Source organism: Lissotriton vulgaris, chromosome 8, assembly GCF_964263255.1.
Source record: "Lissotriton vulgaris chromosome 8, aLisVul1.2, whole genome shotgun sequence".
Taxonomy (NCBI): domain Eukaryota; kingdom Metazoa; phylum Chordata; class Amphibia; order Caudata; family Salamandridae; genus Lissotriton; species Lissotriton vulgaris.
In genome coordinates, this window is record NC_141696.1 from 439,719,850 (window position 1) to 439,735,391 (window position 15,542).

General features: G+C 45.5%; 1 protein-coding gene across 1 annotated transcript in view; it reads right to left on the reverse strand.

The window, feature by feature from the left end:
- Window positions 1-15,542, reverse strand: part of UNC50 (unc-50 inner nuclear membrane RNA binding protein) — a 126,090-nt gene that overhangs the window by 42,006 nt on the left and 68,542 nt on the right. The window lies entirely within an intron of this gene.

The following is a 15,542-nucleotide window of genomic DNA, read 5'->3' on the forward strand; positions in this document are numbered from 1 at the left end:
TGGGAATATAACAACATCAGTCTTGCATCCGAGATAATGCTGTTCTCTAGTTCTCTTTTTTTTTGGCTCTGTGCCCTTCACAAAATGTTACGTTAATGTAAAAAACACTTCAGAATCACAGGTGAACTGAATCTTATTTGCTAACACTGACGTGTGAATTAAGATGCAGCAACTGTCAAACAAACTCATACACTGAGACTTCTTAGTTCATGTTACCCGCACAACTTAAAAAAATTTAAAGAAACATTTCACTACAAAGTTGCTTTACAGGTTAAACTGGCAGTATACCGCTTCAGAGTTCATGGTCAGGTGGCAGAAATGTAATCAATGACAAACTGGATTGAGGAGAATATAAGAGGAACAGACATATGTCATGATATATGGGTTGAGGACCGAAGATCACTCTAGATAAATTATGGCTGAGGCTGAAGAAGGATGCTTCCCAATCCATTTGACACGCTGAGATAAATTTGGAAACACATAATAAAAACAAGCATTTGCAATGCAATAGGTCTCGAATTTATGCGATTTTAAGCTATTGGCATTTTATTTGACAATGCCTTTTATTTATGTTTTAAAAACAAAAATTAAAGGCATTGTCATTTGCAATGTCAATAGCTCAAACTCTCGTAAATGCGGGACCTATTGCATTGCAAATGATTGTTTAGGTAAAAGTGCCTGCCTTTCAACACAACAGAACCAAGCCTCACGTGACGTGCCTGGCTCTAGCCCCACCTGTGCCCCTCATGCAGAAGAAAACAGCAAATTAATTAAATACCCAAACAAACAGATTATTTAATATGAAAACAGGGACGCGCCACAATAAAAGTACACATTTCATTGGAGACGTACCAAATGAAGGCATACCAAATGAACCACTTCCAATGGAAAGCTCAAATACTGAGGCCTCACAAATCATATGCAATTGACTGGGGCGCTATATAAGTTTTAGAATACCAGCTTAAACCTAAAAGCATTGAACAGTGGCACATACTGAACACATGCGGGATGTGAAGGCGGGACAGAGACAGACAGACAGACGCCCGCGGTCCTGCAGCGCGAAGCACACAGCCTGTCAGCACGCTGACATGTCCCGCACACTAGATGGAACACTCCCTTTCAGTCTAATGCACCTCATATGAGGCACAGAGCAACTCATTTGGAGATTCTGCAATTGAAACGAAAAACATCCCTAAAGCGATAGAAAACATAAGTATACAGATCCTGCTAAGCGAAAAGTGCAGGACTGCTGAAAGCAGGGAAGCACGCCTGTCGGCTCTGACACTGAAAGATGCCACAAACCCCACAGGTAACTGACGGCCAACCGCTGGGCACAGCAAAGCTGGATCCCCTGCTCAGCCCCTGCACCTCCATAGTGCGTAAAGGGCGTGTGAAAGGAATAATGTTCAGCTAAGCATTGGCAATGCTCGTCCGTTCGAGCATACCAAAGAAACCCGCATGTGCTGCTGCCGGGGGAGGTCTGTTATCTTCAGGCTGCCAACAGCAGACAGGTTGGCAGGGCATGGGGCCCTATCAGCAGCGAACACAGACACCGCCACGCTCAGGGTAGCAACGGGAGAAGTGATTTGAGTGTGGAAGAAAATAGCGAGTGCCTGAGAGAGAGGAAGGGAAGGATCAGACACTCACTCTGTGCACCTGGCGCACCGGCTCCAACGCCTGCAGCGCAGTGGCCACCGCAACTCTAGGCTTGAGCAAGAGGGATAAGGGGCGGAATGGGGATGGGGGAATATAGTGTGTGCGTGAGTGAGGGATGAAAGTGCAAGGAACAACCCACTCCCTCCAAGGTATCTCACCGTAGCCCTCGGGGCAGGGACAAGAAGGGAGCAAAGGGGAAAAGGACAGGAGTAGGTGTGGGGCACGTTAGAGGGAGAACGAAATGAGAGGGGCCGAGATAACCACAAGAGAAAGTGACTTTATGCGTGTGGGGGTACTAGAGGTGTCCCCACACCTGCGCGCCTACAATGCAGCCGCGGATGGTCATGGTGCACCATCATTACTGCCAGTTGTGTTCTCCTCCTGCCTTTGGAGGGAGTGCTTTCGCCTGCGAGTAACACCCGTCCCGAGGCATGAGGCATGGTCCTCCAGCCCCCCGCGAGCACAGGGGCACAGAGCCGAAAGCTCGTTCCGCTGCGCCACGCGCATTCCCGGAGGTCAGCAGACAGCCGTGTGGAAGTCTCAAGGTATAAACAATCAAATCAATATTTATCTTTACCCCCACCTCCTACGGGGGGTGAGGCTCGCGGGTGCCAGATGGGAATGTTACCCACGGCCCGGCTGGCATCTGTGCCAAGTTGGGCATGTGCAGGGCTTTGACATGTAGGCACACCTGGGCTGGGAGTGACCAGCTCTACAAAGAAAGCGACAACCACTACAGCGAACTAAGGGTAGCCTGTGGAGGGTCTGAGAGTACTGGGCAGCGGGTATTATGGTGAAGTTGCGCAGCAGCAGTGGGGAGGAGAGGGGCTGCACTTGCGGGAGCGATAATTGCAGCCATTTGGCGGGGCGCGCTCTTGCAAGTAGATCGCCTCACGGGCACGCGTTGCCATTGATGGCAATGGAATGCGTGCATGTTTTTTGGCTGAAAAGCCAAGGCGATCAGAAAAGGTCTTTTTGCCTATGCAGCGCATGCTCACTGCGTAGGCAGACCTCAAATTGAGCAAGGGCTGCATTGCATGGAGTGCAAAAAATATCTTGTGCACTGTAATATTTAAAGGTAGGAAGGGCACATCTGTGCTAGCGTACTGGATCAAACCGCAAGGCATGACTTGAGGACATCTGTCTGAATATTGCACTACAGAGATGACAAGAAATTAAATCTTGTACATCAGATGTGTAGGAACGTGGATATCTGACTATATGGTTACCCCAACTTTTTGCCTAGTGTTTAGCTGGTTTTCGACTTCGTTGGCCTGGGATCCTGCTAATCAGGGCCCCAGGCTATCTGCTCTCACTGTAAAATGGACTCCATGTACTTTAGGTACATATCCAATTGGGTATTGGGTCACCCTGTGAGCCCCTGTATAGTGTACCATAGGTACCCAGGGCATAGGTGCATTCAAGGCCTACCAGGGGCTGCAGCATGAATTATGCCACCCCTGACTGGCCATCCAAACTGACACCACAGGCTGAACACTCAGATTGGGCAAGGTGGTATAATCACCCCTTGCTTAGATATAGTATTCCTATATCTACCCTTATATATAGACACATATATACCTATAAGTCACTCCTATGGCAGGCCTTGACAATCCTGAAGGCAGAGTGCTTGGTTTTATGTGAGATGGGGCTCTAGCATGAGCTGAGCCTGTCTGCAGCTTTCAGAACCATGTCCTTATAGCTGTTCTATGATACAGCCATACCATATACTCTAAAGTGCATTATAATCTTCGTGGTTAATGCTAACTTTGGTTTGGCTTTATCAAAACATGTTGTGTAAGGTGTCAAACACTTTGGAATACTACCCCCCCCCCCCGCCAGTCCTGGCGGCGGGGGTAGCATTCCACCCTTCTAGAGGGAGAAGACATGTAGTTACTGCTTTACACGGTTAAAGTTAAACAGAGCCTCAGCATCACAAAATGGATGCTGCTGCCACAGAATCGAGTCTGACCTCCTGCTGCTGGACGAAACTCCAGCAGGGGCGGCCTGGACAATAGGTTTCCTGTCAATGGAGGTGCTGGCACCTCCCAAGACAGCCTGTAGTGGATTGGGGCAGGGTGCGTTCAATGGAAACTGCTGTTTCCAGACACTGCCTGGGGCACACAAGGTGCTCCATGCATAGCCCAGTTCAAACCAGTTGCTGGGGCACTCCAGCCCCAGCTCTGGTGCGAAACTGGACAAAGAGAAAGGGGTGTAACCACCCCCTTCTCAGGTTCCACCCATAGGAGGGACCTAGCAGGTAATCCAGCCCCTTAGTTTGGTATAAAGTTAGGAGCTGTGTCTAGAGACTATAGATTATCATGGAAAGAACTCTGAAACGAACTCTTGGACCTTCGACGTTCCATTTCGACTGGAAGACTGAAGACATCTTCCTTGTGGTCAAGGAGTGACCACCCTGTGCAAACAGGCACCATCAGTAACTTGCCGGGTTTGCTTTGACGACGCTTCCGCCGGAACCCGAAGACTTAACGACGCAGAATCTGGACTTCCAGACTTCTGACTCCGACCCACATCCACAGCAAAGCTGAGACCCGTGGCGGACACCCGAGACGTGGGACCGGACATCCTGGACTACCTGCATCTTGCGAACGGTGCAGCTTCTGAGGCACCCTCGAAGTTGTGCATTGAGGTTTGGGATCCCCAGACCTGAGCAGCATCTGCACCGAAGCACAGCCCTCCACACTCCATGAGTGCCGTGTGGGGCCTGCGCCTGCATTTGAGCTCACCGCGTCTTCAGGGTTGCTAGCCCGTTGGCTAGTGGCCCCTCTGAAGACATTCTTTTGAAACAACACCATTTGCCTGGTTTGCTCCGGCCTTGCTCCGGCTTCCCTGCAAAGGAGAAACGCCCCAGACCTTGCTGGTCTGAACAGAAGCCAATCTTCGAATCTTGAGTGGATTACATTTGCCAAGGTTTGTTGGGTCCAATCCGGATACCGACACCGCCAACAGCTAGATCCGTCGTGGGACAGCTCGACTCCAGCTCCTGGCCGTCGTCAAGACCTCCTGGACCTCGTGGCTGCGGAGACAAGCTTCACCTCTTCGCATCTCGACATCGCCTGGTTCCTTCCTGGTCACTGGCTAGTGACCCAGACTCTGTCCCCTCTGCTTTCAGGTTCTTCACTGCTCCGATCCACCCTTGGATCCATCCGGACACTTTCCTCCTGGTCGCTTGCAGCATTTTCAGCAGCTCTCCATAGGATTAATCGACGAAACCCGACACGAAAGAACACCTATGCACCCGGCTTCCCTGGGTGAGGTAACTCGAATACTCCGGTGCTCCTGTGGGTAATAACTATCCAAGTGTCCTACTTTATCTGGGTTTTCCCGTAGTCCACCTGGAAGTGTCCGAAATCTACAACTTTGTAACTTTTAGGTTCCCATTGAAACTCTATGGTAACTCGCATGTGTGTTTAGACACTGCACACCCATCCTGTGGGACTCCTACGTCCTAACCTTTGGTTGTTTAGTGTAGCCCCAGCGATTCTCTAGGCCCTAGGCCTATTAATCTTTCCTAAAGTGGTTCTTATACCACTTACTTAGTATATGGTTCGTGAGGCCCCTAGGGCAGAATTGTATTTGTGCAACTTATAGTATGCTTATTGAGTAACTTGTGCTGTATCTCGAACTCTGACCTCATAAAGAGTGCAGAGGGGTTGTGTTAGTAATAAATACATATATATTTGATATATATACCTTGTGTGGTGTCCTTTCATTTGATATTCAAGGGACTATTATTGGTAAACAGCTGGCTTCACATGCTCTCTGAAGTTATAGCCTAAGACTGCTTTGTCCATGCTACCACTAGGATAGCTGGTCTATAAGGTTGACTTTACAACCATCACCATAAGGGTTGTTTGAACTGGTGCAAGGTGTCCACTAGAATAGTGGACATCATATACCAGGCCAACTTCGCACAAGAAGTACTACTTGGTGGTATATGTGGCTAGAATGAGACTGATGGGCAGGGTGAAAAGCAATAACACTAATACTGGTGTAAGATCTGCAATTCAGAAGCTGGCCTGTTGTACAAGGTCTTGCAATGGCATGGGTTACACAGCTTCTGGGATTTGATAGGGAGCACTCTTAAGAATTAAAATGAGGACAGTTGCAGTGAAATGTATCAGCTTTCCATTTGTACAAATCAACCTGGCAGATAACACATAAAGCATCATACTATGTTAGAACAGAGAAACTAAAGCTTACAGATTATGAACGGCAAGCAGTGACCATTCAAGTCTAACTTTTCCACACTAGTCCCTCATATACAATAGCTAAAATGCAATTAATCACTTATTAGTGGGTCAAAATAATTCTCCATACTACAATGGAAGTTCAAATTCAGTTGATTTATAAGCTCTCTTCTTGGTCCTGTCCCACAATTAACAATTACTGGAGAGATGCATCTAACCTCCTAACAGGTATAACAGGATTGGCTATTCGCTTCGATCCTCTGATACTTCTGCTTGAATACACAGATAGGAGGCAAATATGAAAATCCACTGTTATCTACACTGAAACGTTTAATTACGTTCATGCTCTGCGTTACAAGAGTAGCAAGCACTGCCAAAGCCATTAGGTCTCAAATATATTGCACCTTTTGGCTTTGCCAATGTTTTTTAGCCATGTTGAACAGCAGCATGGCTGCTGTTCATCATGGCTAACATAGTGGAGTAGAATAGATTGGAGTGGCATAGAGTGTCATGCACTGGAGTGATGTAGAAGGTGGTGGAGTGGAGTGGAGTGGTGTGGACTGACGTGGTTTGGAGCAGACTGGCATGGAGTGGGGTAGAGTAGAGTGACGCAGAATAAAGCGGCAAAGAATGGCAGAGTGGAGTGGTGAAGAGTAGAGAGCGTAGAGTGCTGTAGACTGCCATTTTTTGGAGCGGTGTGTAGTGGCTTAGAATGGAGTGGAGTAGAGAGACATAAACTGGGGTGGAATGCCTACATTAGATTAGTATAAAGTGGATTAGCATAGAGTAGAATGGCTCAGAGTGCCCAAGAGTGGGGTAAAGTGCTGTGGAGTAGAGTGGCATGAGTGTAGTAGTATGGAGTGGCATAGATTAGAGTGGCATAGGCAGAGAATGGAGTGATGTAGAGGGGCATGGCTTGGAGTGGCATTGAGAAGAATGGCTAGGAGTATAGTTGTCTAAAGTGAAATGGTGTAGAGTAAAGTGGCGTACAGTGGAGGAGCTTAGAGCTGAGTGGCGTACAGTAGTGGGTGTATGTAGCTAAAGCATCAATAGAGATGGAAAAGAGGGTGAAAGGAACATAAATAAGAAGATGTATGCCTGTGTTAACAGTAGGAAAGCACATTACATGTCCAGAATCAGTAAGAAAATGCTTATAAAATAAAAAATAATAGTGCTTTGCCCAAAGACAGACATGATCCAGGGAAGAGCTAACACAAGAAAAGAAGGGAAGCCTAAGGGAGCTGAGCAAATGAAATATTACAAATGAGTGACAACGAAAACAACAAATGGTATGCGGTGGGCGGTTTGTATGACCACTGATTTGTAACAAATATACCTTGCAGAACAGCACAACAACTGTGTAGGCGAGACTTCGGAATAGTTATGATGTGGAAGTCACTAGAACCTCTGTTGCTAAAATTGTGGTAGACCAAGCTATCACACAGGATGCAATGGAAAAGCTTCCAGTATTTGTCAATGACAAACTATTGAAATATTATACCTTCATAAACAACGCGCTTCATATCCACGAGCAGCTTGAAATATGAAATTGTTAGACGATCAGGTCTTCGAGAGAGCCAATTCAAACCACAGAGTCTAGGACGTAGACTGCCATTATTATTTCCACTATAATATTTTAATGTCAGGTTACATTTGATTAGTGGACTGCTAAGAGAAGGGGGGGGGTGGATTTCAACTGATGCTTACCTTAAAGAACTAAAACACAATATGTATAAGCAGTTATGTGCACCAGTGAAAGCTTTATGGTAGCGAAAGACAGTCTTCTCATTGATGAGAAAGTCATCACCAAGACTAATGAAGTGGTATTTAGTCATTCTATCAATGAACAGGAGGATGTCGGTGAGAAGATGATCGACAATGAGGAAATGGCCCTTGCAGACAACAGGACTGTCATTGATAATGAAGGTGGCTTAGATGATGGAATGATGATCAAAAGCTTCCACCGAGAGGGTGTTAAGTATGTCATTGACGCGAACAAACGTGGTGATGGTTAAGATGAGTGTTTATTTTGTTTGCAGCAACCGTCCTTTAAATGCTCTACCCTCCACAGAAACCATTGTGACATTAAAGAAGAATTCCCCAGAGCAGGCCTAGGTCTGCTCGGTTGTTTAATCTTTTTTTTGTTGAGTAAGTAGGCTTTAAACGTTTTTCGGCTTTTGTAAAAAAAAAATTAAAGCTAAAAATGGAAGAGATTTTATTTATTTCTTGACTGAAGAACTGATATTTCAATGCAAAAAACGGTTCTCAATGGTTACGTTGGACCATTAATTACTTTGGAATTAATATTTTGCTCACCTTTTTTTTTTAAATCGGTTTTAGCATGAAATCGGATTAACTTCGTTTTACTCCAATGCGGATTTAGGTTTAGTCGGTAGAGGGCAGTGTTGCTTCATATACAAGCATGTATTTTTCCTCCTTAAATTATACCTGGAATGTCAGAATTATGGGAGTATAGTGGCTCGGCATCTTGTTAGCAATTATTATTAATTTACTGCACGTACCACATATTCCGCTATCTGCTGCATAATTACAGATTTCTACAAAAAAGTTTCTTCCCTAAACGTCGCTTAAAGAAGCATGGCATTCGTGATACATCGCATTGCTACTTTATAAGACTTAATTAGTTTCCTTTCAGTTGCTGCTTGCTAGGTTCAGATTTTAAACTGCTTGCTCTAAAAACTTTTACATTGTTGTCCAGACGGAATTAATGCCACCCGGTCAATGACAAGGGATTGGATTTAATATGCATCACGAAACATCTTGTGAGTTGCAGCCTACCCGTGCCCCCAGATTGCAGTGAGCAGAGTCCAGGAAGTGATAAAGAGACAGACTAGTGCTGTCTTTTCCCCCAAGACAAAAAGTTGTTTAAAAAACGATTTTCACTTTGTGTTTACGGACTATGCCGGTTGTTGTTACAGTTAAAAATTGTAGTTTTAGCCTGCCTGTAATTGCATATTTTATCACCTGTGTTGTGTTTTAAACTTGTGGTTTTCCCTGCCCATGATAGCCTCCATTTAGCGCATTGAATTGTGGGATTTGCAGTCCAACCTCTGTAGTTTGTTGCTCTCATTCCTTGGTGACAATTCTGTTATCCCTCCAAATTTCTCCTTTGCTCTGTGCTAAGACCTGTATGTTATAACAGTGCACCCCCAGCCACCATTTTGTGTTCACAAGCCAGTGAAACCAGCCCCCCCCCCCCAGCAACAGTGATTTTCTACATCAGAGGGTGCTTCTGTGAGCTGTTTAAATTGTGTTTTACTAGGGCCTGTACACTTCGTTTTTTGGCCAGCAGGGGGAGTAAAGTTTTATTCAAACAGTGTGGTTAGATTTTCAAGTTAGTGAGGCCCTTACCTGCTGAAGATAAAGTGTGAATTGAGCCGGTCTGTCTCCTAGGACATTCTGAACAGGAGAAGCAGCTTCCAACTCCCTGGTCAGTAAACCTTGTCTGAGGTCGCTGGGACCTTATATGGTCTGCTAGTGGTTGATACAGGTCTACATTGATTGGTGGTTGTATCTGGTGTTTCTATTGGATTAGGGTTAATGTCCTCATTGGTTGGGTATTTGAGGGTTCTGATTGGTTTCTGGGTCTGTGATTCAATCATTGTAGGGTTGGGACTAGGGTTAGGATTTCTATTGGAAGTAGCGACTAGGGTTTCTGGTGTGATTGGTTGCTGGACTAGGTGTGGGACTTAGAGTAGGGTTAGGCTTTCTATTGGAAGTAGGGACTAGGGCTACCTGTGCCATTGGTTGAATGGACTTGTTTTGGGACTACTGGTAGGGCTAGGGCCTTTATTGGACGTAGAGATCAGGGTTTTTGAACTGATTGGGTGCTTGGACTAGGGCTAAGATTGGCTGTAAGGTCCTGGTCTCCTTTTGGCTCTAGATTTTAGGGCTAATGTTGTGATTGGATAGTGTTAGGGCTAGGGTTCCCATTGGCTGAAGGGGTCACCTGAATACTAGGGCTATAAAAAAGGCCAGGCTTAGGGTGTTTCAGCCCGGGCGTCTCAGCTAAGGGCAGAGAGGACAAGGGCAGTTTCCTGTTTAAGCCTGTTAAAGGGCAGAGAGGACAAGGGCAGTTTCCTATTTGAGCCTGTTCGAGACTGGTCGGGACTAGGGCCAGAAATGCTGCCCTTTTTCTCATTTAGCAATACCCAGCCCACACCATCCACATCCACAAACAGAGCAGCACACTCACACCAAATGCACACCAACACTATGCACAAATTAATGTACCAGCCTGCACTACAAACCCAACCAACCACATCTACACACCCTACTATCCCAACTACCACACATATCCACCATCACCTACAAACAGTACACAACTCTATCCTATACCACTAACCAATACACTCTTCACTAACACAACGCCAATCAACACCATACATAACTACATCCCATTCAGACACACTCTACCTGTTGTAATTACACCTAACAGACCACCTTTTATCTCCTACTCTACCCCTCCTTGCATCATCTGACACCTCTTTTACTATACTGATCCCCTAAAAGAAACCTTTCTAAACTCTTTCCTCTGAGTATTCTCCTCCAATACTCCTTTTTACTCACCCAAAAGCCTACTCCTATTGCTAAGACCTAAAAAAACCTTTTTTTAAAAATCTTTCACTCTTATCCCTCCACTATCCTTTCCAATCGAAATTAACAGACTAACATGTTCACTTCTCAAATTCCATAATAAACTATACTAAAATACTACCCAAATAACTGAATAACATATCCACTACTCAAATTACTTCATATTTTATTACTATACTCATTTTCAACAGTAATCCTTTATGGGTTCCGGAGTGGCATGCTACTCGCCAAAATAGCGATTCAACACCCATCAGGGGTAACAAGTGCTATATGAATGCAAATCTTTCTTCCCCTTTTATCCCTCCGCTATCGTTCTCACTCCAAGTAACTGGCTAATATCCACCACTGAAATTACTTAATATTTCACCATATTAATTCACCACTAATCCTTTGTAGGCTTCCTGAATAGCGTGTGTCAACAAGCGCTATATAAATACAAACCTTTGTCCTCCTCTATCCTTCTGCTATCATTCCAAAGCCAAATAACTGACTAACCTATCCACCACTTAAAATGTACTTGCTTGTTTCACTATACTAATTCAACACTAATCCTCTATGGGTCCCGGAGTAGCGTGCTACTCGCCGAAAAAGCGCTTTGACCCCTTATCAGGGGTAGTAAGCGCTATATAAATGCAATTAAATTACAATACAATACAATATTTAAATGCAATGCAACAGGATGGAGAAGGCGATTCCTACTTTATCATGAACATATTTAGTTTCATTATTTGTGTTAATTTATGTTGCACCAGAGGCACACCTCCAAAGCCAGCAAGTGTATCAAAAGGGTATTCGAAGAAAATAAACTTCTAAACATTTTTTATAAAGTCCGAGGTCTTGATTATTTAATTGCCCCTAGCAAGACAATTACACATATTGTACACATGTAAAATACAACATTGTTGTGTGGGGCCCTTCCTTAATGAAAATAAGTGATTCGAAAAGGCTTTATTGTGGACACAGAGTAAACACAAAACCAAACATGCAGAATAAGAGACACATCTTTTACTAAAAGAAGCATGCAGGGTGCAGAAACATTTCTTCTCTTAACAGAACTTCACAACAGTGATCTGTGATTGTGTTTGCATAGAAAACAGAATTCAGATACATGATATTTAAGGAGAATTAAAAGCCTAGAAAACCCCCCATTACCGTGGGCTTGGTTAAAGCCTAACATTTGAAATCTTTCCTGGTGATTTTAAGAGAATTCATGTTTCAATCCAATGTAAAGTATGCCGGGTCATCATCAGGATGCAAGTAGTTGAGACGATAACCTCAAAAGAATCTGTGCACTAAAAGAATCACCTACTGTGACATATGAACTGAATGTGAGAACTAACATTAGAATAAGTGTCGTGCTTCAGACCTCACAGCAAAGAACCTTAACACATCTGAAGCATAACAGGGGGGAGTCTTGCTAAATGGAGACATTTGTAAAGGTGTATAAATGAAACACTGTTAAAGTGTTCACAAAGGGGGTATGCTGCAAACTACACAGAGCTAAAAAAACAAAAAACCTGCATGTACACATTTTTTGTAACACACACTCACTAACTATCGGAATGAACCTGGAGGAAAAAAAAAAAGAGTGTCCGTGCTTCAAGGAAAGACAAATTACTGTTTGCTGTTGAATATCATTTTCAATTGCATCTGGTGAATGTGCATAACTTCCTTCCATAAGAAACCTTTTTAGGTCTCGCCTATGCAGCGCGCATGCGCTGCATAGGCAAAAAGACTTTTTGCCGTAGCTTAGGCTTTTCAGCCAAAAACGTGCACGTGTTCCATTGCCTTCAATGGCAACGCGTGCACCTGTGGCGTTTCACTTGCAGGAGCACGCAGCGCCATATGGAAGCAATTATTGCTCCTGGCGCTGCACGCTCCCACAAGTGAAACGCTTTCACTTGCCCCCTCCTCTCGCCCCTCCCCCTGCTGGAAACGTTGGCTGTTGCGATAACCGGTTGCTCATAACATCTGTGATGCTGACTTTAGCATTAGGTAACCCGGTTAGAGCCCCGGCTTCGACTCAACATGCTGAGATTCTGGGCAAATTACTTAACCTTCCAGCGATAAACACAGGTCTTGAGTGTCTTCATAGTTTGATCTTTTTGCTAGTCTTAGATATTTTTACATATTGCCTCGTGGTGCCTAAATTGGTTATAGGCAGCCGCGTGCTGTTCGGCGGGATGGGGGCGTGGTTAGGGTGGGTGCGTCATCGTCGCCCCTGTGTTCCTTCTACTTCGTTTGGGAATGCTTTCCTTGCGCTCCGGTGTGGCATTGCTGCTGAGTTCTGCACGTCGGCAGTGACAGGCAGGGTTCGGTTCCCGCTGCCTATCTGGTATTTTTTTTTTAAACAAAGGGGAATTGCTATGTGCGCACAGTTTTTTTTAGTTGTCATGTAAACTGTGTGCTAGGCAAACAAACGCAATGCAGTGCCTTTGCCTTCTTTGATATGCTGCCTGGTGCAGGGCGGGCCGCAAGGTATTGTGGGCGGGGCCGGAGGTGCGCGTCGGTATTCCTCCAGCATGGCGGCCTACGGCAGCTGCCTTTTTTTTCTTAAGCCGGTGCCCACAATGGTATTCAGTGACAGGCTTGTGCAGTGGGGACAAGTCCTGCGCTTTGTTGCGCGTGTCCTCCTTTGCTTTAATAAAACTGATAAGACCGCATTCCAGCCAGCAGCATGAGGAATGAAAACCTATGTGCACTACTGAGAGAAACTCTTATTTTATTAATCAGGGCAGTGTAGTTCGATACCGCATCGCCGTCCTGTCATTTTAAGTTGATCCTCTGGGGAGAGAGGTTGGCGTCTTGCACCGGATGGTGTTCTCACACAGCCATCCCGGTGATTGCACGCTGAGCCCTAAAGCCCTTTGCGGAATGACCCCCGCATGAGTCATTTTGAAAGGGGGATAAAGTGTCACGCAATGTATGCTTCGCAGTGGGGGTCCGTATTACTGGTTTTAAACTGTAGTGTGGGTGTGTATATGCACAATCGTGTGCGTGCTCAGTCAGTGCACCATGAGCAGTAGTGCAAGAAAGGAAGTGAGCTTTGTGGCAGATGTTTACAGCAATATTCAGGATTTGGTGGGCCTCTTAAGCCTCTGGGCCCCGGCGTTTCTGCATCAATCGAAGCTTCGCGCGCACGTGTGTATGTATGTGCAGGATGCCCGGTTTCAATACTGCTCCTTCACGGAGAGATGTGTGTTTGTTTCGCTACGTAAATGAAACTTCTAAATATGAGATTAATGAGGCTACAGTGTATGTTTGTGTGCATGTGCTGTGCGTCCAAATTAACGTCACAGGTTCGGATTCTCTCTGTGGAAGACCCGGCCTTTCAAATTCTGGGGTCGACGGAATGAGTACCATTGAGGGGGGGTAACCTGTTCAGCTGTTATTTGCACCAACAGAACATAATGCAGCAAATTCTTTGTAAAACAAGGTGTGACTTTTTAATACATTTATTTCTTTGATCACTAATCCATGTTGTCACCTTAAAATGAAGCAGTGCCAGGGACACGAGCGTCTTATGAGGCTGGGCGGCCTGGCTAGGGCAAACTCCCCTATGCCATTACCTCGTCAGCAGGGCCTGGGCAACGCTCGTTGCTATAGCAGGTGCAGTGGCACCGAGGCCCATGGTTGAGTGGCCCACCCTTATTATGACTCTTATTCGACTAGGGGGCAGAGAAGCCTGTTACCTTCAGCAGTAGTGTTGCCTACGACACCATTGCTGCGTCATTGCCCCTCTGCTACAAATAAACAAAACAAGAAACATCAGCCAGTGAATCCTCACGGAATCCTAAAATAAGAGACCAGAGCCACCCCCCACCCCACTTCCCCAGCACGCGCTGCACCCTGCATCTGGGCCCAGAAGCAAGCAGCGAAGTAATCGTGAATGGGTAACATAGCGCCTGCTGCTAGCCGCGCAGCTTCGAAGCACTGTACATAACAGGTGAATTGAAGCTCCTTTTATCGATAACCTAACAATGAAAGCTGCGTCTGCCCCAACCACAGAGATGTAGCCGTGACTTGTAGTTCACACACAGATCTTTGCAGCAAGTGCTTTCACACAGAGTTATCTTTGATTTCCGGTAGTTTGCTATTTTATTGTTTATTTTAAAGGTTTTATATAGCTTTGGCTAGACCAGGAGGTATCAGAGCGCTTTACATCAGTATCAGATCATAGTTACAGGTTAAATCGTTACAAAGGTTACACAGTTATTAGAGCATGGCAACATAGTTACATGTAAGGTCGAGATAAACAATAAGCACAAATACATAAGGGGCTTATCTGGTAGCTCCACTGGGCATCAGGAGACTGCAGAGGAGGGAATCCATCTCTCCAATAGCTATTGGGGTATCTCCACCGGGCATCAGTCAGAATAGCTAGGTCCCAACAGTCGAGGGAGGGTTCAGAGGTGGGGCCGGGCACCGGGGTCCCCCAAGCCAGCAGTCGTCACTCCTCCAGACAGCTCCGTGAGCTGGTGCCTCGTGGGGAATGCTTAGTGTCAGGAGATCTCTGTGGTCACTCCCCTACAGCCATCTTTAGGTCAGGTGCTCACAGCTTACTGTACTTTGGACGTTGCTTTGACTCGTCTACCGGTTTGTGTCCCCGTCACCCTTCCCCTCCTCTTTCCATGCAGTATCTCTCACCCTGCCCACCTCTTTCCCGTCTTCATTATCTGTCTACTTCCCCTACTTCTATGCCCCCCGAATCTCTCCCCTTGCCTGCTTTTCCCATTATGCATTTGTGCTTATTGTTTATCTTGACCTTACAAGTAACTATGTTGCCATGCTCTAATAACTGTGTAACCTTTGTAACGATGTAACCTGTAACTATGATCTGATACTCATGTAAAGCGCTCTGATACCTCCGGGTCTAGCCACCGCTATATAAAACCTTTAAAATCAAAAATAAAATAAATAATAAATAAATCCCAGGGGAAGCGGTATCACTTCCCTATCTCTGTTGCGAGAGGCTCCCTTTACACAGTGGACTCTCTCAGAGGGCTCTCTGAGACTCCAAGGCCTATATACTAGATCCTTCCCCAAAAAGGGGAAAGG